Source organism: Choloepus didactylus (genome assembly GCF_015220235.1).
Source record: "Choloepus didactylus isolate mChoDid1 chromosome 11 unlocalized genomic scaffold, mChoDid1.pri SUPER_11_unloc2, whole genome shotgun sequence".
Classification (NCBI taxonomy): domain Eukaryota; kingdom Metazoa; phylum Chordata; class Mammalia; order Pilosa; family Megalonychidae; genus Choloepus; species Choloepus didactylus.
This window is the reverse complement of record NW_023637579.1, coordinates 1,060,200-1,087,822: the sequence shown is the minus strand read 5'-3', so window position 1 is coordinate 1,087,822 and position 27,623 is coordinate 1,060,200. Positions and strand designations below refer to the sequence as shown.

The 27,623-nt window shown below is 38.5% G+C and overlaps 1 protein-coding gene and 1 pseudogene across 4 annotated transcripts in view; both read left to right on the top strand.

The window, feature by feature from the left end:
* Positions 1-27,623, top strand: part of LOC119524569 (zinc finger protein 596-like) — a 131,102-nt gene that overhangs the window by 15,504 nt on the left and 87,975 nt on the right. For 2 of the 4 annotated variants that reach the window (XM_037823263.1, XM_037823260.1), the window contains exon 2: positions 6,756-6,880. The exons of the other annotated variants lie outside the window; for them this stretch is intronic. The gene's annotated coding sequence lies outside the window, so the exon portion shown is untranslated. The remainder of the gene's footprint in view (positions 1-6,755; positions 6,881-27,623) is intronic. 4 annotated transcript variants of the gene reach the window in all.
* Positions 1-27,623, top strand: part of LOC119524510 — a 47,298-nt pseudogene that overhangs the window by 15,575 nt on the left and 4,100 nt on the right.

The window sequence follows — 27,623 nt, the reverse complement described above, 5'->3', positions numbered from 1 at the left end:
CCACGCCCAGTTTTGTGGTATGTGCCTGTTATTTGAAGCACTTCCGTCACACTGGGTTGTCTGGGGCAGCTCTGGGCTATGGGGCTGGCGATGGGCAGGAGTGTTTCCTGTCCACCAGGATGGTGGCTGTGAGCGGACACCCCCCTTTTCTTGGGAAGTTGTGTTGTTTAGTGAATTTTCTCAGCCACTGGATTATTGCCTTTTGTCTCAGAGCTCTCTTAGTTCTGCTCTTGACTTGACGTGCCCAAATTTCAATTCTTTGAAGCTTTCTGTATTGAGCTTCTTAGAGTAATTATTTTAGAAAAAGCAAAAAGGATTTAAAAAAAAAAAAAAAAAAGAAAAAAAAAAAAAACGGCCCTCCTCAGAGATCTAATGGGTTATTGAAATGCTAATAGACAAAGCAACCAGGGCCATTAAGGAAAAGTGCCCAGGGCAGAGAGATCAGCCTTGCTTCGGGATTTGCATATGCGCCTCAAGGCCTGATCTCCGCCCTTCCCCTTTCTGTGTTCACCAGAACTCCAAAAATCCTCTGCTTTTATTTTGGAGTTTTTCGTGTTGTTTTTTTTCTATGCCTGTCTCCTCTCTGCTGGGCTGGCTGCTCTCAGAGTCTCTGGTGTCTGGCCTCAGTCTATCTATGGTTGGAGTTTGAATCAGTAGAATGAGTTTCCGGTAAGAGCAGCCACTGCAATTCTCCCTTCTCCTTCCTGGAGCTGACAGCCCCTCCTCCCCCGGGACTGAGCCTGGCAGGGAGGGGCGCGGGTCCCCTGGCCGCAAAAACTTACAGATTTCGCTGATCTCAGCAGTTCCACGTTTTCATGAGTGTTGTATGAAGTATGCCCAAAGACAGATTGCTCTGTGGTGTCCAGTCCACGCAGTTCCTGGCTTTTTACCTACTTTCCTGGAGGAGTAACTAAAACATACAGCTCACCAGTCTGCCATCTTGCCCCGCCTCCTCGAAGTGATGGTTTTAACCGCATTAATCTTTTATCCAGCCACTTTGCTAAATTTGTTTATTAGCTCAAGTAACTGTGTCATCAGTTTCTCAGGGATTTCCAAATATAAGATCATATCATCTGCAAATAATGACATATTTACTTCTTCCTTTCCAATATGATTGCTTTTTCTTTGTCTTGCTGGATTGCTCTGGCTGGAACATCTACTACAATGTTGATAATAGTGGTGATGGTGGGCATCATTGTCTCATTTCTGATTATAGAGGGAAGACCTTCAGTCTCTTGCCATTGAGTACTATGCTGGCTGTGGGTTTTTCATATATGCCTTTTATCATATTGAGGAGGTTTCCTTCAGTTCCTACCTTTTGAAGTGTTTTTATCAAAAAAGGATGCTGAATTTTGTCAAATGCTTTTTCAGCATGTATTGCGATGATCATTTGATTTTTCCCTTTTGCTTTGTTAAGGTACCGTATTACTTGATTTTCTCAAGTTAAACCATCTTGCATACCTGGGATGAAACCCACTTGGTCATGGTGTATGATTTTTTAATGTGTCTTTGGATTCATTTTGCCAGTATGTTCTTGAGAATTTTTGCGTCTGTATTCATGAGGGAGACTGGCCTGTAGTTTTCCTTTCTTGTAGCATGTTTACCTGGTTTTGGTATTAGAGTGACCTTTGTTTCATAAAATGAGTTAGGTAGTGTTCCATTTTCTTCAGTTTGTTTAAAGGAGTTTAAGTAAGATTGGTGTCAGTTCTTTTTGGAACATTAGGTAGAATTCCCCTGTGAAGCCATCTGGCCCTGGGCTTTTATTTGTAGGATGCTTTCTGATGACTGGTTGGATCTCTTTGCTTTTGGTTGGTTTGTTGAAATCTTCTGTTTCTTCCCTGGTGAGTCTAAGTTTTTCATGTGCTTCCAGGAAAGTATACATTTCTTCTAAATTATCTAGTTTGTTGGCATACAGTTGTTCATAGTATTCTCTTATGATTTTTAATTTCTATGTGGTCCACAGTAACGTCCCCTCTCTCATTTTTTATTTTGTTTATTTGTGTCCTCTATCTTTTTAACTTTGTCAGTCTAGCTAAGGGCTTGTCAATCTTGTTGATCTTCTCAAAGAACCAACTTTTGGTTTTATTTATTCTCTCTATTGTTTTTCGTTGTTGTCGTTCTCGACCTCATTTATTTCTGCTTTAACCCTTGTTATTTCTTTTCTCCTACTTGATTTAGGATTAGTTTGCTGTTCACTTTCTAGCTTCCTCAGTTGTTCCATTAGTTCTTTGATTTTAGCTCTTTCTTCCTTTTTAATATATGCATTTAGAACTATAAATTGCCCCCACTATACTGCCTTCACTGCATCCTCTAAGTTTTGATATGTTGTGTTCTCATTTTCATTTGTCTCTAGATATTTAGCAATTTCTCTTGCAGTTTCTTCTTTGACCCACTGATTGTTTAGAAGTGTGCTGTTTAACCTTCAGATATTTGTGAATGTTCTAGATCTTTCATGGTTATTGACTTTTAATTGTATTCCACTGTTATTGGAGAATGTACTTTGAATAATTTCAGTCTTTTTAAATTTATTGAGGCTTGTTTTATGCCCCACCATATGATCTATCCTGGAGAAAGTTCCATGAGCACTAGAGGAAAATGTATATCCTGGTGATTTGGGATGTAATGCTCTATATATGTCTGTTAAGTCCAATTCATTTATCACATTGTTTAAGTTCTCAGTTTCCTTATTTATCCTCTGTCTGGTTGATCTGTCTATAGGAGAGACTGATGTATTGACGTCTCCGACAGTAATTGTGGAAACATCTGTTGCTTCCTTCATTTTTTTTTTCTTCCTTCAGTTTTGCCAATGTTTGTCTCATGTACTTTGGAGCCCCTTGATTGCATGCATAAAAATTTATAACTGTTATTTCTTCTTGATAAATTGTCCCTTTCATAAGTATATAATGTCCTTCTTTGTCTCATGACATTCTTGCATTTAAAGTCTATTTTATCTGAAATTAATATTGCTACTCCTGCTTTCTTTTGGCTGTAGCTTGCATGGAATATTTTTTTCCATCCTTTCACTTTCAGTTTCTTTGCATCACTGTGTCTAAGATGAGTCTCTTCTAAGCAACATATTGATGATTCATGTTTTAAATCCATTCTGCCAGAAGTGTGTGTCAGCTGGGTTTTTTTTGCAAACAAAAGAATCTAAATCTGGCCAAGTTTAGCAAAGAGGTTTTTAAGGGAAAGCTTTCCCTCCTACTCCATCTCACCTTGGCCTTTTTGCCATCCAGGCACTTGAGACACCCCTAACTAGGTATCCTGATCCCTCTCTTGCCGCCCTTACAAGCTCCAAGTGGCCTGATCACAGCAAAAGAAAATATTCTGAACCAAATGACCCTAACTGCAAATTCAGTAAATCACTCACCTATCCCAGCAGTCAACCCACTTTAACATCCTCCAGGTATTTTTCCACTAGCTCACCCCAGTCCTTATAAACCCTGTTGTCCTTTGTCTGGACCAAGTTGAGTTCTAGTCTCTCTTCTCTGCTACTATAGTCCTTGAATAGAATCATCCTTATTAACTGTTGAAAAAAAAAATCCATTCTGCCAATCCAAATCTTTTAATTGGGGATTTTAATCCACTCACTTTCAATGTTATTACTGTGAAAACAATTCTTGAATCAGCTTATCCTTCCATTTTTATTTGTCAGATGTATTTTTCCCCTCTTTCTCTTTATTTCCTTTAGGGTACCCTTACTAAAGCTCTTCAGTTCTGTGCCCTTCTCCAGACCTCTCTCTCCTTGCTTTTTCTCTCAGCCAGTAGAGCTCCCTTTAGTATTTCTGGTAGGGCTGGTCTCTTTTTAGCAAATTGGCTCAGCATTTGTTTGTCTATGAAGATTTTAAGCTCTCCCTACATTTTGAAGGAGAGCCTTGCTGGATAAAAATTCTTGGCTGGCAATTTTTCTCTTTCAGAATTTTAAATATGTCATGCCACTGCCTTCTCACCCCCATGGTGCCTTCTGAGTAGTCACTACTTAATCTTATATTGTTTCCCTTGTATGTGGTGAATCGCTTTTCTCTTGCTGCTTTCAAAACTTTCTCCTCTTCAGCATTTGACAGTCTGATCAGAATATGTCTCAGAGTGGGTTTACTTGGATTTATTGTAGTTGGAGTTCATTAGGCATCTATGATTTGCATATTTATGTCATTTAGGAAGGTTGGGACATTTTCCCCAACAATGTCTTTGAATACTCTTCCTGGTCCTTTACTCTTCTTTTTTCCTTCTGGAACACCAGTGATTCTTATATTTATGTACTTCATGTTGTCCATCATTTCCCTGAGATCCATTTTAAATTTTTTGAGTTTTTTCACCATTTATTCTTTTGTGCTTTCATTTTCCAACATACTATCTTCAAGTTAATTCATTCATTCCTTGACTTCTTCAAATCTGGTGTCATGTGTCTCTAGGGTCTTTTTAATTTGATCAAGAGTATCTTCTATTTCCATAAGATCCACTTTTTAAAATTTACTCTTGCAAATTTTTCTTTATGCTCTTCTAGTGTCTTCTTCGTGTCCATTATATCCTGAGCCATGTTATTGGTGTTTGTGAGTACTTCTTTGATTAATTACTCCAAATTCTCTATCTCCTTTGATTTTTTTAATTTGGGTGTTTGGAATATCCATATCTTCTCTTTATTTAATGCTTTATAATTTTCTGTTTTGGGGCTCTTGGCATTTGCTTATCTTGATAGGGTTCTTTTAGGATATACAGACTGATTTAAACAATTATCTCCAGTTTGACAGAACTGTGGCTGGTGGAATGCACTTTCCCTGATCTACCAGCAGATGGTGTTCCTGAGCCACCTCTTACCCTTAAGCCAGTTCTCCCCAAGTTTGTCTATGCACTGAGAGCCCAAACCATGTGGAAGTCCAATCGGTGCACCAATTTTCTATGTGCAGTGGGGACTGCCAACCCTGTGGGTGGGGTACATGCCCTGTGCAATTTGGCAGGTAGTCTGTTCTGGACCACAGTAGACCCAGCTCTTCCCCAGGCTGTGTTTGGAGTACCCTGGGGCTGCAGAACCATCTAACCCTCCAGCTCAGAATCCCCACAGTCCCACACTGCCATTGGCCTGTGAATCCCTGGGGTTGGGGAGGGCTCCTGGAACTTCCATTTTGCAACCCTGCCTCCAGGCTGTGCACAGCATAGGCTTCTGTGGAGGAAGAGTGGGCACCATCACAAGCCGATCGAATCCTGAATTCTCACAAGGAAGCTCTCATCCACAGTGTTGCAGAGGGGTGTCTCCCGGTCAGCTGCAAAGATGGCTGCTCTGGTTGTGGAAAGCTACTCCTTTCTGTGTTTGCTGCAACAGCCAGTCCCTGGTACAGGGGCTCTTGACTACAGGTCTGCGAAGGGTTATCACCCACACCAGGAACTGTGGTGGGTGCCCAGAGCATGGGAGGTACTCCCGCCTGTGTTCAAATGTGGCTCCAGCTGCCCATTCCCCACAGCTTTCCGGGCTGAACACACACATTTCTGAACACAGTCTCTGGATTTCTTCCCAGTGCTCTTGACTGCAGCTCCAGTTCTTACTGCCACTTCCCTGGTGGCCTTCCAGGCCAAACACTCACCCATGTCTGAACACAGATTCTTGGTTTTTCCATGTGCACAGACATTATGGGTGTATAAGTCCCTGTCCAGCTGGTGGGATCCTGGAGCCGCTATTCTGGAGCACTTTCTGTCCTTTATCTAGTGATTTTCATGGAGGAGAATTTTGTTCTGTCTGTCCTAAACTGCCATCTTGGATCCCCCCTCCCCTTTAGATTTGCTTGTAGGGAGGATTGAGTGATGATGAACACTCTCAACTTTTGTTCATCTGAGAATGTGTTAATCTCTCCTTCAGTTTTCAAAGAATTTTTTTGGATATAAAATTCTTTGGTAATTATTTTCTTTCAGCACTTTATAAATATTTCTTCCCACTGCTTTCTTGCCTCTAAGGTTGCTGATGAGAAATTGGCAGTTATTGTTATTGGACCTGCCTTGTACATGACATGTTGCTTCTTTCTTGCAACTTTCAGCATTATCTTGTTTTCTTTCGCATTTGACTCATTCTTTATCAGTTCATTCAGTCCTAGGTAAAATTAGTCCTTGTTCCATTGAATCTTGTGTTAGCAATCTCATGAACCCATTGGCTTCTTCACTAGAATTCTGAAGTCTTGAGTCTTGACTGAGCCCAGTGTTATGATCTCAGATTTATTCATGCAATGCCATTAGAAGCCTGTACCCCAGAATACTTGGCATATTCCTTTCCATGACTCACGAAGACAGTCCCTTTTGTTGAACATGATATACTCTGGCCTGTAGTTGACTGCATGAGTTTTCTGTGAAGCATCAGCAAAGTGAATGTTCTGATGAAAGTTTGTTACAAAAAATGCAATTTAGAAGAATTTTGTTGTTCCTATGATATGTAACATTTTGTTGAAAATAACTGAAATTATGGCCAACAACACTATATTGTCTAAATCAGGCAGATCTGTAGTAGGAAATCTCATGGACAGTGAAGACATTGACAAATCTCTGGGAACTTGATATAATTTTTGAAATGTTTATATTAATAACATTTTATCCATTCAAATTTAACCAATAGAATGTTAGAAAATCCTTTGTAATGTGGCAATACTTCCCATGCAACTCATAACACATCAAATAAACCCATTTCTAGTACCTGTCTCTTTTTTTTTTTCATTGACAAAAGTCCGTACTTTATTCCAACTTCCTTAACTTTATCTCATGTCCTTTTTCTATTCCAGGGTCCCATCCAGGACACCACATTACATCTTGTGGTCATGTCTCCTTAAGCTGCTCTGGGCTGTGACAGTTTCTCAGACTTCCCTTATTTTTGATGATCTTGATGGTTTTAAATACTCCTGGTCAGGTATTTTGTAGAATGTCTCTCAATTGGGATTTGTTGGATGTTCTCCTCATGTAGTACCTGTCTTTTTAAAGGTGAAAGAACAAATCTTTTGAGATCAATAAGATGTTATTTAATGTTTGATTTTGGGAAGGTAAAATTTTAAAAATATTGTCAGGTTTGAACATTTTGTTAAATGGGATCATGGGTCACTGAAACAGTTTTTGGTTCCCTATTTAACCAAAGTGTCAGTGAAAGGTCATGAAAATAAATAGAGGAGTTAACATGATTGTAAAAGGACTTAGTTCTTTTAAAGGTGAGAAGAGTTGTTCTCAAAAACATTAAAGAATGGTAAGGTCAATATAAATCTCAATCAAGATATTATTCTGATAAGATACAAACTGTTTCCTTTCTAGGCACATTATTCAGATGGTTGAAAACCTTTTAAAACCTCTCACTAAGAGCAAACCAGTAATCCAAGAAAACTTTGTCATTCTTTTTTTATGCAATGACTTATTTATATTTGTAGTGCTAATCTGTGGGATACATGCCTTTAAACAACCCCTTTCAATCATGTTCTCCTTCAATGGAACTGATGCTTATAATCTCATTAATGAATACTCAACACCCCTATCCATTCCCTTACCTTTAAATTCACCCTCATTAACATATCTAAGCATACTAAGTTATCATTCCCCCTAATAGCTTTTGTATATCTCTAGGTCCCCTATATTCTACATTTTAAGACAGTGATTTTACATACTTCAGGGAGTTCATAGCAGTGGTAACATACAATATCTCTCCTTTTGTGACTGACTTATTTCACTCAGCATTATGCCTTCAAGGTTCAGCCATGCCATTATGAATATTGGTGTGCAAATGTCTGCTTTTGTTACTACTTTCAGATCTTCTGGGTATATAATGGGAAGTGGAATTAATGGATTGTAGGGTAATTTGATATATAGTTTTCTGAGGAACTGCCGAACTGTCTTCCACAGCAGCTGTACCATTATACATTCTCACCAGCAATGAATAAAAGTTCCAATTTCTCCACATCCTCTACATTTGATGTTTTCCTGTTTGTTTAATGGCAGCCATTCTTATTGGTGTGGGATGATACCTCATTGTAGTTTTGATTTACATTTCCCTAATAGCTAGTGAAGATGAACATTTTTTCATGTGCTTTTTTAGCCATTTGTGTTTTTTCTTCAGAAAAGTATCTTTTCATATCTTTAGCCCATTTTATAATTGGGTGTTTGAGGTACTGCCATTGAGTTGTAAGATTTCTTTATATATGCTGGACATCAGTCTCTTATCAGATATATGGTTTCCAAATATTTTCTCCCATTGAGTTGGCTGCTTCACCTTTTTGTCAAAGTCTTCTGAGCACTGAAGCTTTTTATTTTGAGAATTTCTCATTTATCTATTTTTTCTTTGGTTGCTGGTACTTTGGCTATAAAGTCTGAGAAGCTACCTCCTATTACTAGGTCTTAAAGATGTTTCCCTATATTATTTCCTAACAGTTATGGTGCTATCTCTTAATTGAGGTATTTGATCCACTTAAATTTAATTATTGCATAAGGTGTGAGGTAAGGGGTTCTCTTTCTTCTTTAGGATATGGATATCCAGTTTTCTAAGGCCCATATGTTGAAGAGACTGTTCTGTCCCCATTCAGTGGATTTATAGTCCTAATCAAAAATCAGTTGACTGTAGATCTGGGGATCTGTCACCAAACTCTCTATTCAGTTCCATTGATCAATATGTCTGTCTTTGTGGCAGTACCATGCTGTTTTGATCACTATGGCTTTATGGTAGGTTTAAAGTCAGAAAGTGTATGTCCTCCCACTTTGTACTGTTTTTTGAATATTTTTGGCAATTTGAGGCCAATTTCCCTTCCAAATAAATTTAATAACTAGCTTTTCAGTTTGATTTTAGTATTGTTATAGTGCCATTGTGAGAAATTTAACATTCTCTGAAAAATTAGAAACCAAAGAATTTTCGTTCATCATACTGAAGTTTTTTTATACAATATGATACATCATGCGTTGTCATCTTACTCTTATGCATAAAGGTTTGAACATATACTTCATTGAATAACTTATCCCATATTAATCATTTCCCCTCAAATCTCCTCTTCCTGGTAAAGAATTTCCTATCTGATTTCCCATTTTAGTTATTATTCCTACTCAGAGTTTTTGTGTGTGTGCCCTAGTGTGGGAGTGCAGCTGAAGTCTCCGCTAGAGTGATTATAGACTTAGGACTCCTCTGAGTGGAGTTTAGTCATGTTGTTTAAGGATAAATTATAAATGAAGGTGTTTCCACTGACATAGAATTTCTCCCATGTAGGAGCTATACTCTGTGATTGAAGTGTTTTCCACATTTATTACATTCATAGGGTTTCTTTCCAGTGTGAGTTAACACGTGTTGCGTCAATATGTAATTGTGAGTGAGAACTTCCCCATATGCATTATGTTCACAGGGACTGTCCTGAGTGAGATCTCTGCAGTGGGGAGGAGATGTGAGGCTGCTAAAGATTGCCCTCATTTCTTGATTCCTTCCTTCATTCATTTCTGTGTATATGAATTCTGGGATTATGATCCAGTAAAAATCTGTAGTTAAAATTTCCTGTCTTAGTTACACCTGCAATGAGTGTTAATCTCCTGAATGCATAAAGATTATCCTCTCTGTAGCATCTTTACTGAAGAGCTATCTGAGTCATTTTACAGGTTTCATATGTTTCATACAAATGAGCCATGTTTATACAATGTCCTTTTATTAGAACAAAGAATACAGTTTAAGTTCAGGCTAATATCTTCCTTTAATTCAAATTATCCAAAAATTTTTGTGAGACAATACTTACCCTAAACTATACAGTCATATAACATTTTGAATTGTTAACTTATCAGATTTTCAAGTCTCTAATGTGGAAGACCAGGGCTCACTACCATGAAATTTACCATTAGTATGCAGTTGTGTTGGTTCTTCCTCCACATATATTGAATGGGTATTATTTCTCACTTTGTACAATTACTTTCCCTGCCTGAAACAACTGGAAAAAAAGAGAAATGGATTAAGTGGTATTAAGGGAATAAAATTGTTGAAAAACCACATGGCCCATGTGAGTATATTTCAAATATTGGCCCCTACATGAAGAAAGAATGTGAAATTGAAGAACATGCTGGCATATAGATACCTGTCTTAGGATAATGTTAATTAGAAATTATTTTCAATATTGAAATAAGAGAAAAATTGGATGGAATGTTGAAGAGTTCATGAAGGGAGATATAACCAAAGGGAAAAGACCACGATAAAAGCCAAAATTATGTTGACATGAAACTTGCTTGTTTGCAGTCGAGAGAAGTTGATGTGTGAAAAATAATGGCACAGTCGGAGGAATTTTTCCCCAGTGGCCTTTTGGCCTCTAACATGCATTCCAGGAAGCCTGTAGTTGACATTACCTAGGACCTATTACCTCACTGACCAGGCTCCTCTTCATACGGAGCCCCTGTGACTGGAGCTCATTTGGACTCAGGCCTTGGGGAAATCCTCTTTCTACCTTCCACAGCCTTTCTTCTTGTTCCAACTTGGAATTCACATCTGATTTGCAGAATGAAACCCTAAATGTGGGAAGAAGTTAGATTAATTTATAGTAATATTCTGAGAACACTGCATTATATTCAAGTCCAGGGTGGGCTACCAAGAAGGAACAATGTGAACTTTGAAGGGCAGCCCAGAAAAGAGCTACTTGAATGCTGAAAATACTGATGGGTCTTCCCCCTAATGCTGTGTTCAAAGATAATTAGGACCTCAGGTTACTGTTGTCCATGCCCAAGCTCACAGAGTGTAGAATGCAATGTTTCCATCCAGAAATAATTAAGTGTTTCCACCATGAAGTTAATGTTATCTCTAAGAAGATTCCAGTAAACATAAACGCCACCAGAACAATTTAATTTCTTTGTGGGAAGGGATATTAGGATAGTGGCTATTACTTTTATTACTGTGATTTACTACTGTGGTATCAAATCCCAGCTTACTGCTTAGAGAAGAATAGTTATTTGGTAAATTTCTAATCCATTTATTCATTTGAAATATATTCATTGAGTTCATATTTTCCTGGGTGTTCAAGATGGAGTAGCAAGAAAGATATAAAGTTGTGTTCAGGAAGTTCATATTCTACTGGTGTAACAGACTAGATGACAGTAAATAATATTCATCCAGGTTGTTGTAGGCGTTATGAAAGAATATGAGTCAGGAAAGAGTGGAGTGGCGTATGTAGAAGCTGTTCAGTAAATAAGTACCTAAATGGTAACAGACTCACCGACAGATACCAGATGACTGATGTTCTCTGGCATCAAATCCTCATTCACCTTTCTCTGGGTTGTGTCCAGCAGGGACCACTTTTTCTGGGTGAAGTCTATGGCACTTAAATGTGACTGATTCCTAAAACGTCATGGACATGCTGTTTCAGCCAGGTTCATTCCATCGCTACCAGTGTACAAGGCAGGATATTCAATCTCACAGTGCTGTGGAAAAGAAGTTTTATATATATACAATATTAATGGTTTTCAGGTAAATCTTTCTCTGGTGCTGATCTGGCACATGCCTTTTACATACTTAGAACTAAACACACCATGAACACGTAATTACTTCATCAGAGAGCTTTCTTACATGAAATGTGGTGTGAAATAAACTGGCAATTCTCAGTCAACTGCTGATTCTGACCTCCGTATTGGTGAATACAAAGTTGGCACTTGAGAATTCATAACTAAAATTGTCTCCTTCCTACCAATTTCAAGTAAATCTACAGATGTCTAACATGGCAAGCAGTATCCCTGATCTGCCACTTTTTTATTTTTTTTTTGACGTTTCCTATTGGTACATTAGTTCCCATGTGAAATTCAGGTTCCTGATCTGTGAAATGATTTACCAACCTTTTAAGAGTTGAAAATTCCAATGAGCTGATGTATAAATGCTTGCTATGTGTGTGTGTGTATATATATATGTGTGTGTGCTTGTATACAATAAATATGTACTTGGTCTATGATTATTACAACAGAAAATTTGACACAATGGCCAACATTCTCTAGGAAGAACAGCTCTTCTGTAGAACTTGACCAAACTTGGTTCTTTGTTCACCATAGGCCTAATCTCATTGCAGCCACTAGCGTGGTTAATGAGTGAATTTTATTTCCCAAATGAGACCAAGGGCTGGATGAAAAAAAGAAAACCTCTTACATTTCTTCTGTCAGTAAACAGCCTTAATGTAGGCTGGACCTCATTAGTGTTAATGTTTGAAAGCATATTATTTCTTAGTCAGTACCTAATGCACTATAAGCCTCCCATAGTCCTGGAGAAATTTAATGCTGCTCTGATCCTTGAATAGCTCCTAGGTGCACTTGGATATTTCAGACCATGAGGAGAAACCTTCCCATCCATTGACATGAGATATGTCTTTTCAGGAAAAGAGCAAGTCCCTATTCACCTGTGATTGCATTGCCAAGAACTCAGCTATCACATGTCTGGGTTTTCACTCACAGCAGTGCAAGCACTAAATAGGGAAAACAACAGAGGAAAAAACCCTCTGGTTCTCTCCTCTTGTCCACAACTCCATACCCAGTAGTCATGAATCCCCAAAAATCACTGGAGTGTGACCAGCTCCCAGCTCTACTCACAGGAACCTGCAATGCACTGTAAGAGAAGTGGGAGACATTTGTCTTCTCTTGGGATTAAAAGCAAGAAGGCTATGGTCATTATTGCTAATAAAGAAGACATGAATATCCCTATTTTACCAGTGAAGAAAGGAAAAATAATTGAGTTTTATGAGTTACCCCATGGTGTTCAAAGGGTTTTTCAATTCTTTCCCTAATCTGAATCCTATCAGTTCAATCTATTGTTTAAATATATATCATAAAGAAATAAATAAAATAATGCTAGTTTCATAAATTAAAGATGAACTCATCCCTTTTTACTGGAGGTCTAGAAAAAAGAAAAAAATAGTGATTTTATTAATGTCACTTTGCTTTGATATTTACATATATTCACTTTATTGAACCTTTCAATAACCCATCTGATTATGTATTATTACTCCTTGAAAAAAAAAAAAAAACTGATGAACAGAAATTCAGAAGCTTTAACACAAAATTACGTGGTTAGGAAATGACCTAGCTAGTATTTGAATTTTGTACTAGTTGTCTCCAATCTTAAAATTTTAAATATGCTCATCTTGTGGGGTATGTAGCAAACCTAACTTTTACCTGAAAAGTCACCCCTCAGATCAATAATCAGAGACCCCTCACCGTAATCACAACTGCGCTGGATTGGATGTCTTATGTCACCCAAAACACCATGTTCTTTCATGCAATCTGGGCGCAGACATAGTAGAGTTAATTAGGTTGGAGCCTGTTTTTGTTTCCATGGAGATGTGACTAGTAACACCTTTGATTAGGGTGTGACCTGTTGATGGGATTGTTTCCATGGAGGTGTGACCCCACCCATTCAGCTTGAGTCTTAGTTAAATCACCGGTGCCCTTTACTTGCTCAGACAAAAGAACTGCAGTTGCAGCTTATAGAGACATTTTGAAGATGGCTGTTGAAAGCAGATGCAAGCCATGTGCCTTCCCAGCTAACAGAGGTTTTCCCGATACCAGTGGCCTTTTTCCAGTGAAGGTACCCTATTGTTGATGCCTTACCTTGGACATTTAATGGCCTTAAGACTAACTTTGTAACCAAATAAACTCCCTTTATAAAAGCCAATTCATTTCTGGTGCTTTGCAAAATGGCAGCATGAGCAAACTGGAACAACAACCTTACTTCCTATTGGCTTGTTCACAGAATTGCTCCCCATGGGAACCCAATTTCTGGTTCATCAGTATGCCACCTCATATTTGCTGCCCAATACCATCAACATTTAATCATTTAACCATATGTACTTAGGAAGAACCAACAATTTTTGTGTCCATCCCATCTTTTACCACATCTGTAAATCAAGAAACCAGTCCTGATCCACAATACCTCCCTCTCCAATGGATACATCTGACTTGGCACATGGACAGGATATTGATCCTGATCTAAATATATACTCACATCTCCCAATAACTTTCAAATACATAGTGGCAATCCCACTGTATCTTGCTAATTAAATCACCCATATAATCCCTATTAGTACATTAGACCTCCATACTTTCTGAATTTCACACATACTTACCTTTTCCATCATTTTCAACAGCTGGGATAAGCCTCTTGCTATACAGACTAACACTGCCTCACTCACTGCCATGATGTCTACAATTATTCCTGCATTCATATCCATCTGTTCTGGTTTGCTAATGCTGCCAGAATGCAAAACACCAGGAATGGATTGGCTTTTATAAAAGGGGGGTTACTTGGTTATAAAGTTACCATCTTAAGGCCATAAAGTGTCCATCAACAAAGGGTACATTCACTGGAGGATGGTCAGTGGTGTCCAGAAAACCTGTTAGCTGGGAAGGCAAATAGCTGGCGTCTGCTCCAAGTTCTGGTTTCTAAATGGCTTTCTCTCAGGATGTACCTCCCTATCCCACAGCTCCTCTTCAAAATGTCACTCTCAGTTGCTCCTGGGGTGTTTGTCCTCTCTTAGCTTCTCCAGAGCAAGAGTCTGCTTTCAACGGCCATCTTCAAACTGTCTTTCATCTGCAGCTGCTCTCTCAGCTACTATGCATTCTTCAAAGTGCCCCTCTTGGCTGTAGCAAACTTGCTCCTTCTGTCTGAGCTTTTATAGGGCTCCAGTGAACTAATCAAGGCCCACGCTGAATGGGCAGGGCCACACCCCCATGGAAATTATCTAATCAGAGTTATCACCTATGGTTGGGTGGGTCACATCTCCATAGAAACACTGAAAGAATTACAATCTAATTGACTCTAACAGGTCTGCCCACACAAGACTGCATCAAAGATAATGGCGTTTAGGAGGACATAATACATTCAAACTGGCACACCATCCGTTACTTTTCTCCAATTAAAGGGATTTTTTTCTAACTCAGGACAGTGTTGGATCCTTTTCTCTCCTGCTTTCAAATGAAATTTTAATTATCACTTACATATTCAGGCTCCTTTACCAATAATGTCTGTCTTCTCAGTGTATCCCCTCATGAAGTAAACTATTTTTTTCATGTCCTTCTTGAAACAAAAACCTCCTCTGAATCTATTTTCTCTTTAGTTCCTGTTCTTCCCACCACAAAATGAAAGGTGTAGGTGCAAAACACCAGAAATGGATTGGCTTTTATAAAAGGGGGGTTATCTGGTTATAAAGTTACAGTCCCCAATCCACAGTTTCCTAACCCATGCCCATTACCTTTCAGTATCAAATTTCTATTCCTCAGAGAACCCTTCACTGAATCAGTTAACCTTTCCCTTCCACTCTCTTGTTTTCAGGCCACTCAACTAATTTGTCATTTTATATTTATTCCTGTATTTATTTATGGTCTTTAACCCCCACAGGTTTAATTTCAGGAAATTATTTTATGAATGCTAAGGTGAGGCAATTCTCCATTTGATCATTACTAATTAATTATGTCAGCAAAAATTCCACGTTCACAATAATCTAACCTGCTTTTCAGATGGTCTGCCTCCAAATACCTACTGTCAGATTAAAGAGTTACCTCCGATTGAACATAAATTTGTAATTAGTTCTGTATCTCCTGGTGAAAATTCTTTCTTCAGAACCCAAAAGGATTGGAAAAGCCAGTGAAGTGAAGACTTTATTGAGGATTCTATCACCACAATCTGAAGCTCAGAGCTTCTCTCTTTTGAAAAAGAAAACATTTGATAGATTTTTTTCTACGCAGATTATACACTGCTTACATGTTATAGAAAGGAAACACCCTGAGTAACTTGAATGCCAATCAGGAAAAATCTAATCAATGCATGACTTATTTAACCAGATTCCCTCTAATTAGGTAAATCATGTAGATACAGTTAAGGAAACAGATTGTGTCCTTTAATTCTGTCATTTTTCTATAAGGCTCAAAAGCAACCTTTTGTCTTTTCTCAGAGGCCTCTCTGTGGTGGATTTTTGTTGTAATCATCAGTACTATGGAGAATCTACAGTAGGATTACCCCTTATTGCTTTTATTTCTAAGAGAACTTGCAATCTACCAGCATTCTCTCAGGCTGTGAGAATCAGTGTGACTCTATATGAGTATAAATATTTCTGCTAACATATATATTCAAGGTCAAATTATTTTTAGTGTTCTATAGTATGTATATATTACCACCACACAAGGGAAAGTCCACCCAGGGTTGGTCTCTTCGAGTCAGAATTAGCTGATGTTCCAAGGATTGTAAAACTTAAAGATACCAAATACTATGTGTTCCTGGAAGAAATGATCTTTTATTATTGATTTTATTGTGAATAAGATGTAACTATTTTTTAATAACATTGAAAGCTTGACATTTTAGGACATATCTTGAGATACAAATGAACAAATTATTTCTGAAGCAAAATCAAGGAATATATTTTTATTTAAAGTACAGCCATTTTCTTAGAAAATTATTTTGCCTTTTCCTTTATTTAATACACTCTCCTGGGGTAAAAAAGTACAGTCTGTGTTCTTGTAGTAGCAAGCATTTTATGTAATCAGGTACTGAGTTTCAAGATTGTCTTATGTTCCCATGACTTTCTCAGGCTAGCTGCACTGCAGCATTATCTCTTTTTGTTAGAAATGAATATGTATTGCCTGTCAACTCTGAGCCAGGCCTGTCTAGAAGTGGAGATGTACTGGCAAACAAAACAAGTTGTCAGTTCCAGTGGAGGGTAAAGGATAGTTTAGAAGAGGACATTTAGGGAAATAACTACAAGATTAATTTGTGTACTTATTCCTGAAGAATTTCATTGGTGATGGGGAAGCTCTCTTGAAAAGTACAGTTATTGTAGCTAATACCTTAAAATGTAGTTGGGGAAAGCCTTAAAATACTGGTGGTGGAAGGAATAGTTTTAGAGCTTTTTATTCAGGATAAATAATAGATGTAACATTCCTGAGACCTGGCAGAACCTGCTGTGCTCCAGGAACTGAGAGCAGACAGGAAAGCAGTTGAGTGGGGTGGACTGGACTGGAGAGGGGCAGGCTAATAGATATCAGGGCCTAGAGAACATGGTTGGTCCAAGCTTCTTATGTGAAGGCTAGTGGAAAAGTGGAAACCCACTGAAGTATTTCAAACTGGAGTTATTGTTGTATTTGTGTTAGCATAAAATAATTAAGGGCATAGTTGAAGTTAAAGAGCTATATTGTGATTGTCTGGCATAGGGTGTTCCAAGTGAAATTGGGGAAGGAAATGGTTGGATAAGAGATGCAAAGAAGGCAGAATTCACAAAACTTGACTACTTACTTTTTCTTATAGATTATATGTCAAGCCTTGAGACTAGATGATGTGCCAAGCCTTGTGCTAGGCTGTGGTGCAGTTTTGAAAAAATGACATTTTTTGCCCTAATGTCTTTATATCCTAATTAAAGAAATTACTATTAAATTACAAATTGTGGGCAGAGGGATCAATGGTAAGAGGCTGAACGCAGGCCCGGCCCAAGCTGAGACCTGGAGCAGGGAATGTAACAAGAGCAGCAGTTTGTAGGGTGACATCACAGAGGGGGCAGAGGTGGAGGGTTGAGGGAAGGGAGGAAGGAAGAAGGGTGGCTCTGGTGGGGGAGATGCTGTCACCTGAGGAGCTCTGGGGGCCCTCACTTTGAAGTTGGGGCTGAGCAGGCCACTGCTAAGGGCAATGCACAGACTCCCTCAGCCATTGCCAAGTTAAACACATCCACAGTAATGGCTAGGGCCTTACCCAGGACCTTGGGGAGTGGCAGCCATACAGAATGTTTCAAAAAGATAATCTTATTTTGATGCCTTCATTATGATAACCAAGTTTGTAAAGCTGTAGAAGAGGAATTTTGAGGAATCGGCATGGATAGGCATGGCTAGGCAGCCCCTTCATATTAGAAGGCTTCTGAAGAAGGCTTTGAGAAACCTGGTTACAAACCCAGGTCTTTTCAGTCAGCCTCTGACTTCCCTTCCTGTCAGTAATGTACTCATACCAGCAAGATCACCAGCCTAGCTGAAAATATCCTGTAGTGGTTATGAAAGGAGTAGCAACGCCTGGGAGCCTAAATTAAAAATCCGAAATGTGCTGCCACTACCTGTATGCAGAGCTTGGCATGGGAAATCAGATGTGTTGGGAAGTTTAATGCTGCAGTATTGGTGAGTTCAGACTGACAGGGCCGCCATGCCATGGAGGGGCACCATGCCCAGCTTCCCCAAATGAGAGCCATGAGGTGCTGGAAGCTGCTGCTGCACTCTCTGTGGCCAAGTGTGTGGAGAGACTGGCCCTCATGCTGCTGAGGAACGTGACTTGAAGGGAGTGAAAGAGCTGCTAAAACCTACAAGTAATTGGCCAAAATGATTGTCTTACCTTTGAAATGACCAATGAGGATCTGCACAAAGAAGAGGAAATCCAATACAGTGCAGTATATGGCATAATTGACTCAAAGAGAAAGGATGGAAACATCTCACACTTCATGAGCTTACTGTTAATAAAGCAGCTACCCAGCTCTGTATGACAGATAATACCCTGCTGACAGAATATCTGCCCTGCCCAGGCAGATTTCTTTGGAAGACACATATGAATATACTTAACAGAATCACCAAGCCAAAATGTGGAGAAAAAGATGAATTAACCCTGAAGAGAATTAACTGGAGGATGGGTTTCCAGATTTCCAGGATTTCATGCAGAAACTCTTAAACAGCAGGCTCAAGCTAAGAGCAAAGAATATGCAGCTCTTAGTTCACAGCAGCTTGAAAAGTTGATAGCAAGGCAGATGGAGTTCCTTTGCACTCAAGCTGACTGTGAGAGACTGTAGTATGCTGAAAGACTGTCTGCAGGATTTTTCAGGCAAAGCTTAGAAGAACACAGCACTAATGGCTTGATATCTGATAATACTAATGGACAAGGAGAAAAACCTGTAAATCTGAATCCTAATTTACGAAAGAGCCCCATCTTTTTTTTTGTCTTTTTTTTTTTTGTTATTAAATTCAGTTTTATTGAAATACATTCACACAGCATACAATCATCCATGGTATACAATCCACTGTCCACAGCATGATAACATAGTTATGCGTTCATCACCACAATCTATCTTTGAACATTTTCCTTACATCAGAAAGAACCAGAACAAGAATAAAAAATAAAAGTGAAAAAAGAACACCCAAATCATCCCCCATCCCACCCCATTTGTCCTTTAGTTTTTGTCCCCATTTTTCTACTCATCCATACACTAGATAAAGGGGGTGTGATCCACAAGGTCTTCACAATCACACTGTCACCCTTTGTAATCTACATTATTATATAATTGTCTTCAGGAGTCCAGACTGCTGGGTTGGAGTTTGGTAGTTTCAGGTATTTACTTCTAGGTATTCCAATACATTAAAACCTAAGAGGTGTTATTTATATAGTGTATAAGAATGTCCACCAGAGTGACCTCTCGACTCCATTTGAAATCTCTCAGCCACTGAAACTATTTCGTCTCATTTTGCATCCCCCTTTTGGTCAAGAAGATACTCTCAGTCCCACGATGCCAGGTCCACATTCATCCCCAAGAGTCATATTCTGCGTTGCCAGGGAGATTTACACCCCTGGGAGTCGGGTCCCACATAGGGGGGAGGGCAGCGAGTTCACCTGTTGAGATGGCTCAGTTAGAGAGAGAGAGGGCCACATCTGAGCAACAAAGAGGTACTCAGGGGGAGAGTCTTAGGCACCATTACATGCAAGTTTAGACTCTCCTTTGTGGTAATGAGCTTCATAAGGGCAAGTCCCATGCTTGAGGGCCCAGCACATCAAACCGCCAGTCCCAATGTTTGTGACAACATCAACACCAGTCCAGGTGAGGATGTCCAGCACATCCGCACCTTCCCCCAGATCCTCGGGGCTGAGCCCCATCATTTTACATTTATATTTTTTTCAATATTTTGAGATACAGTCACACACCACACAAACCATCCAAAGTATACAATCAGTAGCTCGCAGTATCATCACAAAGTTGGCACACATCCCCATAATCAATTGTAGAACATTTTCAGTATTCAAGAACAGAAGGAAGAATAAAAAAGAAAACCTAAATCTTCCTGTTCCAGTTTGCTAATGCTGCCATTATGCAAAATACCAGAAATGGATTGGCTTTTATAAAGGAGGTTTATTTGGTTATAAGTTTACAGTCCAAACCAAGGCATCAACAAGAGGATACCTTCACTGAAGAATGACTGATGGCATCCAGAACACTTCTGTCTGCTGGGCAGGCATGTGGCCAGCATCTGCTGGTCCTTTGCTCCTATGTTGGGTTTCAAAATGGCTTTATCCAAAAATATCTCTGGCCATCTGTTCTAGCTCCTCTGTCTTAGCTCCTCTGTGCCCTTGCTACTTTCTCCCAAGATGTTTCTCTCTAAGCGTCTTGGGGTAATCTCTGAGCTTCTCTGGGGCAAACTCTGGGCTTAATCTTTTAGCTTAGCATCTCCAAATGTCATTCTGTCTGCATCTCCAAGTGTCTTCAAGCATCAGTGAACATCTGGGTCTGTGTCAGCTCTTAGTTTTTCTCTTAAATTCTCCAGTGAGCTAATCAAGACCCACCCTGATTGGGCAGGGCACACATCTCCATGGCAATAATTTAATCAGAGGTTCAGTCCTAATCAACAAACTAATAGGTCTGCCCCCACAAGATTCCATCAAAGAAGATGGCTTTTCTGGAGGACATAATATATCCAATCTGGCACACCTCCCATTCTCATTATCCCCCCTATTGTTGACCCATAGTATTGGTGTAGTAAATTTGTTACTGTTGTTAAAAGAATATTAGAATATTACTGTTAACTATAGTCTATAGTTTGCCATAGCTATGTTTTTCATATATCCCTCTTATTTTTTTTACATTTGTAGTAGGTTATGGAAGAACTTATTTACCTACTTAACTTTAAACAACCACTTTCAATCATATTCACCTACAACACATCACTATTACTTACAATCCCAGTAATGAGCTATCATCACCTCTATCCATTCTCAAACATTTAAGTGCAACTTCATTAACAATTCTCTACACATTAGGTAACCACTACCCATTCTATAGCTTCTGTCTATCTCTAGGTACTCTATATTCTACGTTATAGGACTCTGAATTTGCATGTTCTAGTTAGTTCGTATTTGTAAAGTCATACAATATCTGTCCTTTTGTGTCTGGCTTATTTCACTCAACCTTATGTCCTCAAGGTTTATCCATGTCATCACATGCTTTAGGACCTCCTTCCTTCTTACTGCTGCATAATATTCCATTGTGTATATATACGACATTTTGTTTATTCATTCACTGGTTGATGGACACTTGGGTTGTTAACATTGTTTGTCAGTGTGAATAATGCCACTATGAATATTGATGTGCAAATGTCTGTTCATGTCCCTGCATTCAGATATTCTGGGTATATACCAAGTAGTGGAATTGCAGGGTGGTAAGGCAACTCAATATTTAGTTTTCTGAGGAAACACCAAACTGTCTTCCACAGTGGCTTCACCGTTTTACATTCCCACCAACAGGGAATAAGTGCTCCTGTGTCTCCACATCCTTCCCATCATTTGTAGTTTCCTGTTTGTTTAATAGTGGCCATTCTTGATGAGTAGAAAAATGGGGGAGGGGGGGCACACAATGTTCTTTTTTACTTTAATTGTTCTTTTTCACTTTAATTTTTCTTATTATTTTTGTGTATGTGGTGATGAAAATGTTCAAAAATTAATTTTGGTGATGAATGCACAACTATATAATGGTACTGTGAACAACTGAATGTATGCTTTGTATGACTGCATGATATGTGAATATATCACAATAAAATTGAATTTAAAAAATAGTGGCAATTCTTAGAGGTGTGGGATGGTATCTCACTGTGGTTTTGATTTGCAGTTTCCTAATAGCTAAGGAAGATGAACATCTCTTCAGGTGCTTTTTAGCCCTTTGTATTTCCTCTTTGGAAAATTGTCTATTCATATCTTTTGCCCATTTTATAATTGGGCTATTTGCCCTTTTATTGTTGAGTTGCAGGATTTCTTTATATATACTGGATTCAAATCCTTATCAGATATAAGGATACCAAATATTCCCTCCCATTGAGTTGGCTGCCTCTTTACCTTTTTGAGAAAGCCTTTTGAAACACAGACGTGTACAATCTTGAGGAGTTCCTATTTTATCTATTTTTTTTCTTTCATTGTGCTTTGGATGTATGTTCTAAGAAGCTACCTCCTATCATTAGGTCTTGACTATGTTTCCCAAGATATTCTTCTAGAAGTTTTATCGTACTGGCTCTTATATTTAGATCTTTGAGATAATTTTTGTATAGGATATTAGGTAGGGGTCCTCTTTCATTCCTTTGGCTATGAATATCCTGTTCTCCCAGCCCTGTTTATTGAAGAGACTACTCTGTACCAGGTCAGCAAATTTGGGGACCTTGTCAAAAATCAGTTGACCATATATCTGAGGATCTGTTTCTGAACTCTTTGATTCCATTGGTCAATATTTATATCTTTGTATAAAAACCATGCTCTTTTGACTTTATAATAAGCTTTAAAGTCATGAAGTATAACTTTGTTCTTTTTTATGATTTTGGCTATTTGAGGCCCCCTTTTCTACAAATTAACTTGATAACTAACTTATCCAAGTCTGAAAAGTGGGGTGCTGGAATTTTGATTGGAATTGCAATGAATCTGTAGATCAATTTGGGTAGAATTAACATTAACATTGTAATGATATTTAGCCTTCCTGTCCATCAACACAAAATGTTTTTCCACCTTTTAGGTCTTCTTTGATTTCTTTTAGCAATGTTTTGTAGTTTTCTGTGTACAGGTCCTTTACATCCTTGGTTAAGTTTATTCCTATTACTTGATTCCTTTTCTTGCTATTGTGAATGGGATTTTTTTCTTAATTGCCTCGTCGGTTAGCTCATTACTAGTGTTTTGAAACACTACTGATTTTTATGCTTTAATCATGTATCCTGCCACATCACTGTACTCATGTATTAGCTCAACTAGCTTTATCATAGATTTCACTAGTTTTTCCAAATATAGGATCATGTCATCTGCAAATAATGAGAGTTTTACTTCTTCCTTTCTGATTTGGATGACTTTTATTTCTTTTCCTTGCCTAATTGCTCTAGTTAGAAATTCTAGCACAATGTTGCACAAGAGTGCTGAGAGTAGGTGTCCTTGTCTCATTCCTGATCTTATGGGTAAGGCTTTCAGTCGCTCACCATTGAGTATGATGCTAGCTGTGGGTTTTTCTTATATGCCCTTTATCGTAGTGAGGAAGTTTCCTTCATTTCCTACCTTTTGAAGTGCTTTTATCAAGAAAGGATGCTGAATTTTGTTGAATGCCTTTTCTGCATCAAAATGATCATGTGATTTTCCCCTTTCAATTTGTTAATGTGTTGTATGACATTGATTGATTTTCTTTTTGTTGATCCATCCTTGCACGCCTGGAATAAACCCCACTTGGTCATGGTGTATAATTCTTTTAAAGTGCCATTGGATTCAATTTGCAATTATTTTGTTGAGAATTTTTCCATCTATATTCATTAAAGAGATTGGTCTTTAGTTTGTCTTTCTCTTAGCATCTTTATCAGGTTTTGGTATTATAGTGATGTTTGATTCATAGAATGAGTTAGGAAGTGTTCACCTTTCTTTGATTTTTGGAAGAGTGATTAGGAATGGTGTCAGTTCTTTTTGGAATGTTTGGTAAAATTCCCATGAAGCCATCTGGACCTGAGCTTTTCTATATAGGAGGTTTTTTTTTTTTTGTTTTTTTTTTTTTGTTTTTTTTTTTTTGCCTATCAAATGGCAAAAGTTTTATTTTATTTATTTATTTTTTAATATTAATTTTATTGAGATACAGTCACCTACCATGCAGTCATACAAAACAAATCATACATTTGATTGTTCACAGTACCATTACATAGCTGTACATTCATCACCAAAATCAATCCCTGACACCTTCATTACCACACACACAAAAATAACAAGAATAATAATTAAAGTGAAAAAGAGCAATTAAAGTAAAAAAGAACACTGGGTACCTTTGTTTGTTTCCTTCCCCTATTTTTCTACCATCCATCCATAAACTAGACAAAGGGGAGCGTGGTCCTTATGGCTTTCCCAATCCCATTGTCACCCCTTATAAGCCACATCTTCACAAAATCATCTTCAAGATTCATGGGTTCTGGGTTGTAGTTTGATAGTCTCAGGCATCCACCACCAGTTACCCCAATTCACCAGAACCCGAAAAGGGCTGTCCACACTGTGCTCAAGAGTGCCCACCAGAGTGACCCCCCAGCTCTCCCTGGAATCTCTCTGCCACTGAAGTTCATTTCATTCCCATTCACATCCCCCCTTTGGTCAAGAAGATACCCTCCATCCCACGATGCCGTGTCCACATTCCTCCCTGGGAGCCATACTCCATGTTGCCAGGGAGATTCACCCCCCCCCCCCCAGGCATCTGATCCAACGCAGTGGGGAGAGCAGTGATTTCACCCGCCAAGTTGGCCCAGCCAGAGAGAGAGGGCCACATCTGAGCAACAAAGAGGCACACAGGAGGAGGCTCCCAGGCACAATTATAGGGAGGCCTAGCCTCTCCTTTGCAGCAACCGTCTTCCCAAGGGTAAAACCTATGGTAGAGGGCTCAGCCCATCAAACCACCAGTCCCCTATGTCTGTGGGCATGTTAGCAACCATCGCGGTGGGGCAAGCCAATACCCCTGCATTCTCCACCAGCTCCTCAAGGGGGCTCTGCATATTTTTTCCTTGTTTTTTTTTTTTTTTTAACTCTTTTTTTAAATCAACTGTATGAAAAAAATTTTTTAAAAACATACAATAAAAGAACATTTCAAAGAGACCTTAACAAGGGAGTAAGAAAAAGACAACTAACCTAAGATACCTACTTTACTTCCAACATGTTCCTACTTCTACCCCAAGAAAGTAACCTAATATAGCAACATTTCTGTGAACTTGTTCCTACTATACCCATCAGAAATTAACAGACCATAGTCATTCCTGGGCATTCCCAGAACATTAAATTTACCCACGATAGCTTATCTGTTCTTATTGGATTATTGTTCCCCCTTCCTTAATTACTCTCTATTGCTAGTTCCCCTACATTCTACATTATAAACCATCTGTTTTACATTTTTCAAAGTTCACATTAGTGGTAGCATATAATATATCTCTATTTGTGCATGGTTTATTTCGCTCAGCATTATGTCTTCAAGGTTCATCCATGTTGTCATATGTTTCAGGACATCATTCCTTCTTACTGCCATGTAGTATTCCATTGTGTGTATATACCACATTTTATTTATACACTCATCTGCTGAAGGACATTTGGGTTGTTTCCATCTCTTGGCAATTGTGAATAATGCTGCTATGAACATTGGCGTGCAGATATCTGTGTCACTGCTTTCCGATCTTCTGGGTATATACCGAGAACTGCAGTCACTGGATCGAATGGTAACTCTATCTAGTTTTCTAAGGAACTGCCAGACTGACTTCCAGAATGGCTGAACCATTATACACTCCCACCAACAATGAATAAGAGTTCCAATTTTTCCACATCCCCTCCAGCATTTGTAGTTTCCTGTTTGTTTAATGGCAGCCATTCTAATTGGGGTTAGATGGTATCTCATTGTGATCTTAATTTGCATCTCTCTAATAGCTAGTGAAGCTGAATATTTTTTCATGTGTTTCTTGGCCATTTGTATTTCCTCTTCAGAGAACTGTCTTTTCATATCTTTTGCCCATTTTATAATTGGGCTGTCTGAACCATCAATATTGAGTTGTAGGATTTCTTTATACATGCAAGATATCAGTCTTTTGTCAGATACATGGTTTCCAAAAATTTTTTCCCATTGAGTTGGCTGGCTTTTTACCCTTTTGACAAATTCCTTTGAGGTACAGAAACTTCTAAGCTTGAGGAGTTCCCATTTATCTATTTTTTCTTTTGTTCCTTCTGCTTTGGGTGTAAAGTCTAGGAAGTGGCCGCCTAATACAAGGTCTTGAAGATGTTTTCCTACGTTATCTTCTAGGAGTTTTATGGTACTTTCTTTTATATTGAGATCTTTGGTCCATTTTGAGTTAATTTTTGTGTAGGGTATGGGGTAGGGGTCCTCTTTCATTCTTTTCGATATGTATATCCAACTCTCCCAGCCCCATTTGTTGAAAAGACCATTATGACCCAGTTCAGTGACTTTGGGGGCCTTATCAAAGATCAGTCGGCCATAGATCTGGGGGGGGTCTATCTCCGAATTCTCAATTCGATTCTGTTGATCTATATGTCTGTCTTTGTGCCAGTACCATGCTGTTTTGACAACTGTGGCTTTATAATAAGCTTCAAAGGCAGGGAGTGTAAGTTCTCCCACTTCGTTTTTCTTTTTTAGAGTGTCTTTAGCAATTTGAGGCATCTTCCCTTTCCAAATAAATTTGATAACTAGCTTTTCCAAGTCTGCAAAGTAGGTTGTTGGAATTTTGATTGGGATTGCATTGAATCTGTAGATGAGTTTGGGTAGAATTGACATCTTAATGACATTTAGCCTTCCTATCCATAAACATGGAATATTTTTCCATCTTTTAAGGTCCCCTTCTATTTCTTTTAGTAGAGTTATGTAGTTTTCTTTGTATAGGTCTTTTACATCTTTGGTTAAGTTTATTCCTAGGTACTTGATTTATATAGTTGCTGTTGAAAATGGTATCCTTTTCATGAGTGTCTCTTCAGTTTGTTCATTTCTAGCATATAGAAACATTACTGACTTATGTGCATTAATCTTGTATCCCGCTACTTTGCTAAATTTGTTTATTAGCTCTAGTAGCTGTATCGTCGATTTCTCAGGGTTTTCCAGATATAAGATCATATAATTTACAAAAAATGGCAGTTTTACTTCTTCCTTTCCAATTTGGATGCCTTTTATTTCTTTGTCTTGCTGGATTGCCCTAGCTAGCACTTCCAGCACCATGTTGAATAACAGTGGTGACAGCGGGCATCCTTGTCTTGTTCCTGATCTTAGAGGGAAGGCTTTCAGTCTCTCACCATTGAGTACCATGCTGGCTGTGGGTTTTTCATATATGCTCTTTATCATATTGAGCAAGTTTCCGTCAATTCCTACCTTTTGAAGTGTTCTTATCAAAAAGGATGTTGGATTTTGTCGAATGCTTTTTCAGCATCTATTGAGATGATCATTTGGTTTTTCCCTTTTGATTTGTTAATGTGTTGTAATACATTGATTTTCTTATTTTGAACCATCCTTGTATGCCTAGAATGAACCCCACTTGGTCATGATGTATGATTTTTTTAATGTGTCTTTGCTTTCGATTTGCAAGTATTTTTGTTGAGGATTTTTGCATCTATATTCATTAGGGAGACTGGCTGATAGTTTTCTTTCTTGTAGCATCTTTGCCTGGTTTTTGTATTAGATTGATGTTAGCTTCATAAAATGAGTTAGGTAGTGTTCCATTTTCTTCATGCTTTGAAAGAGTTTAAGTGAGATTGGTGTCAGTTATTTTTGGAAAGTTTGGTAGAATTCCCGTGTGAAGGCATCTGGCCCTGGGCATTTATTTGTGGGAACCTTTTTGATGACTGATTGGATCTCTTTGGTTGTGATTGGTTGGTTGAGGTCTTCTGTTTCTTCTCTGGTCAGTCTAGGTTGTTCATATCTTTCCAGGAAATTGTCCATTTC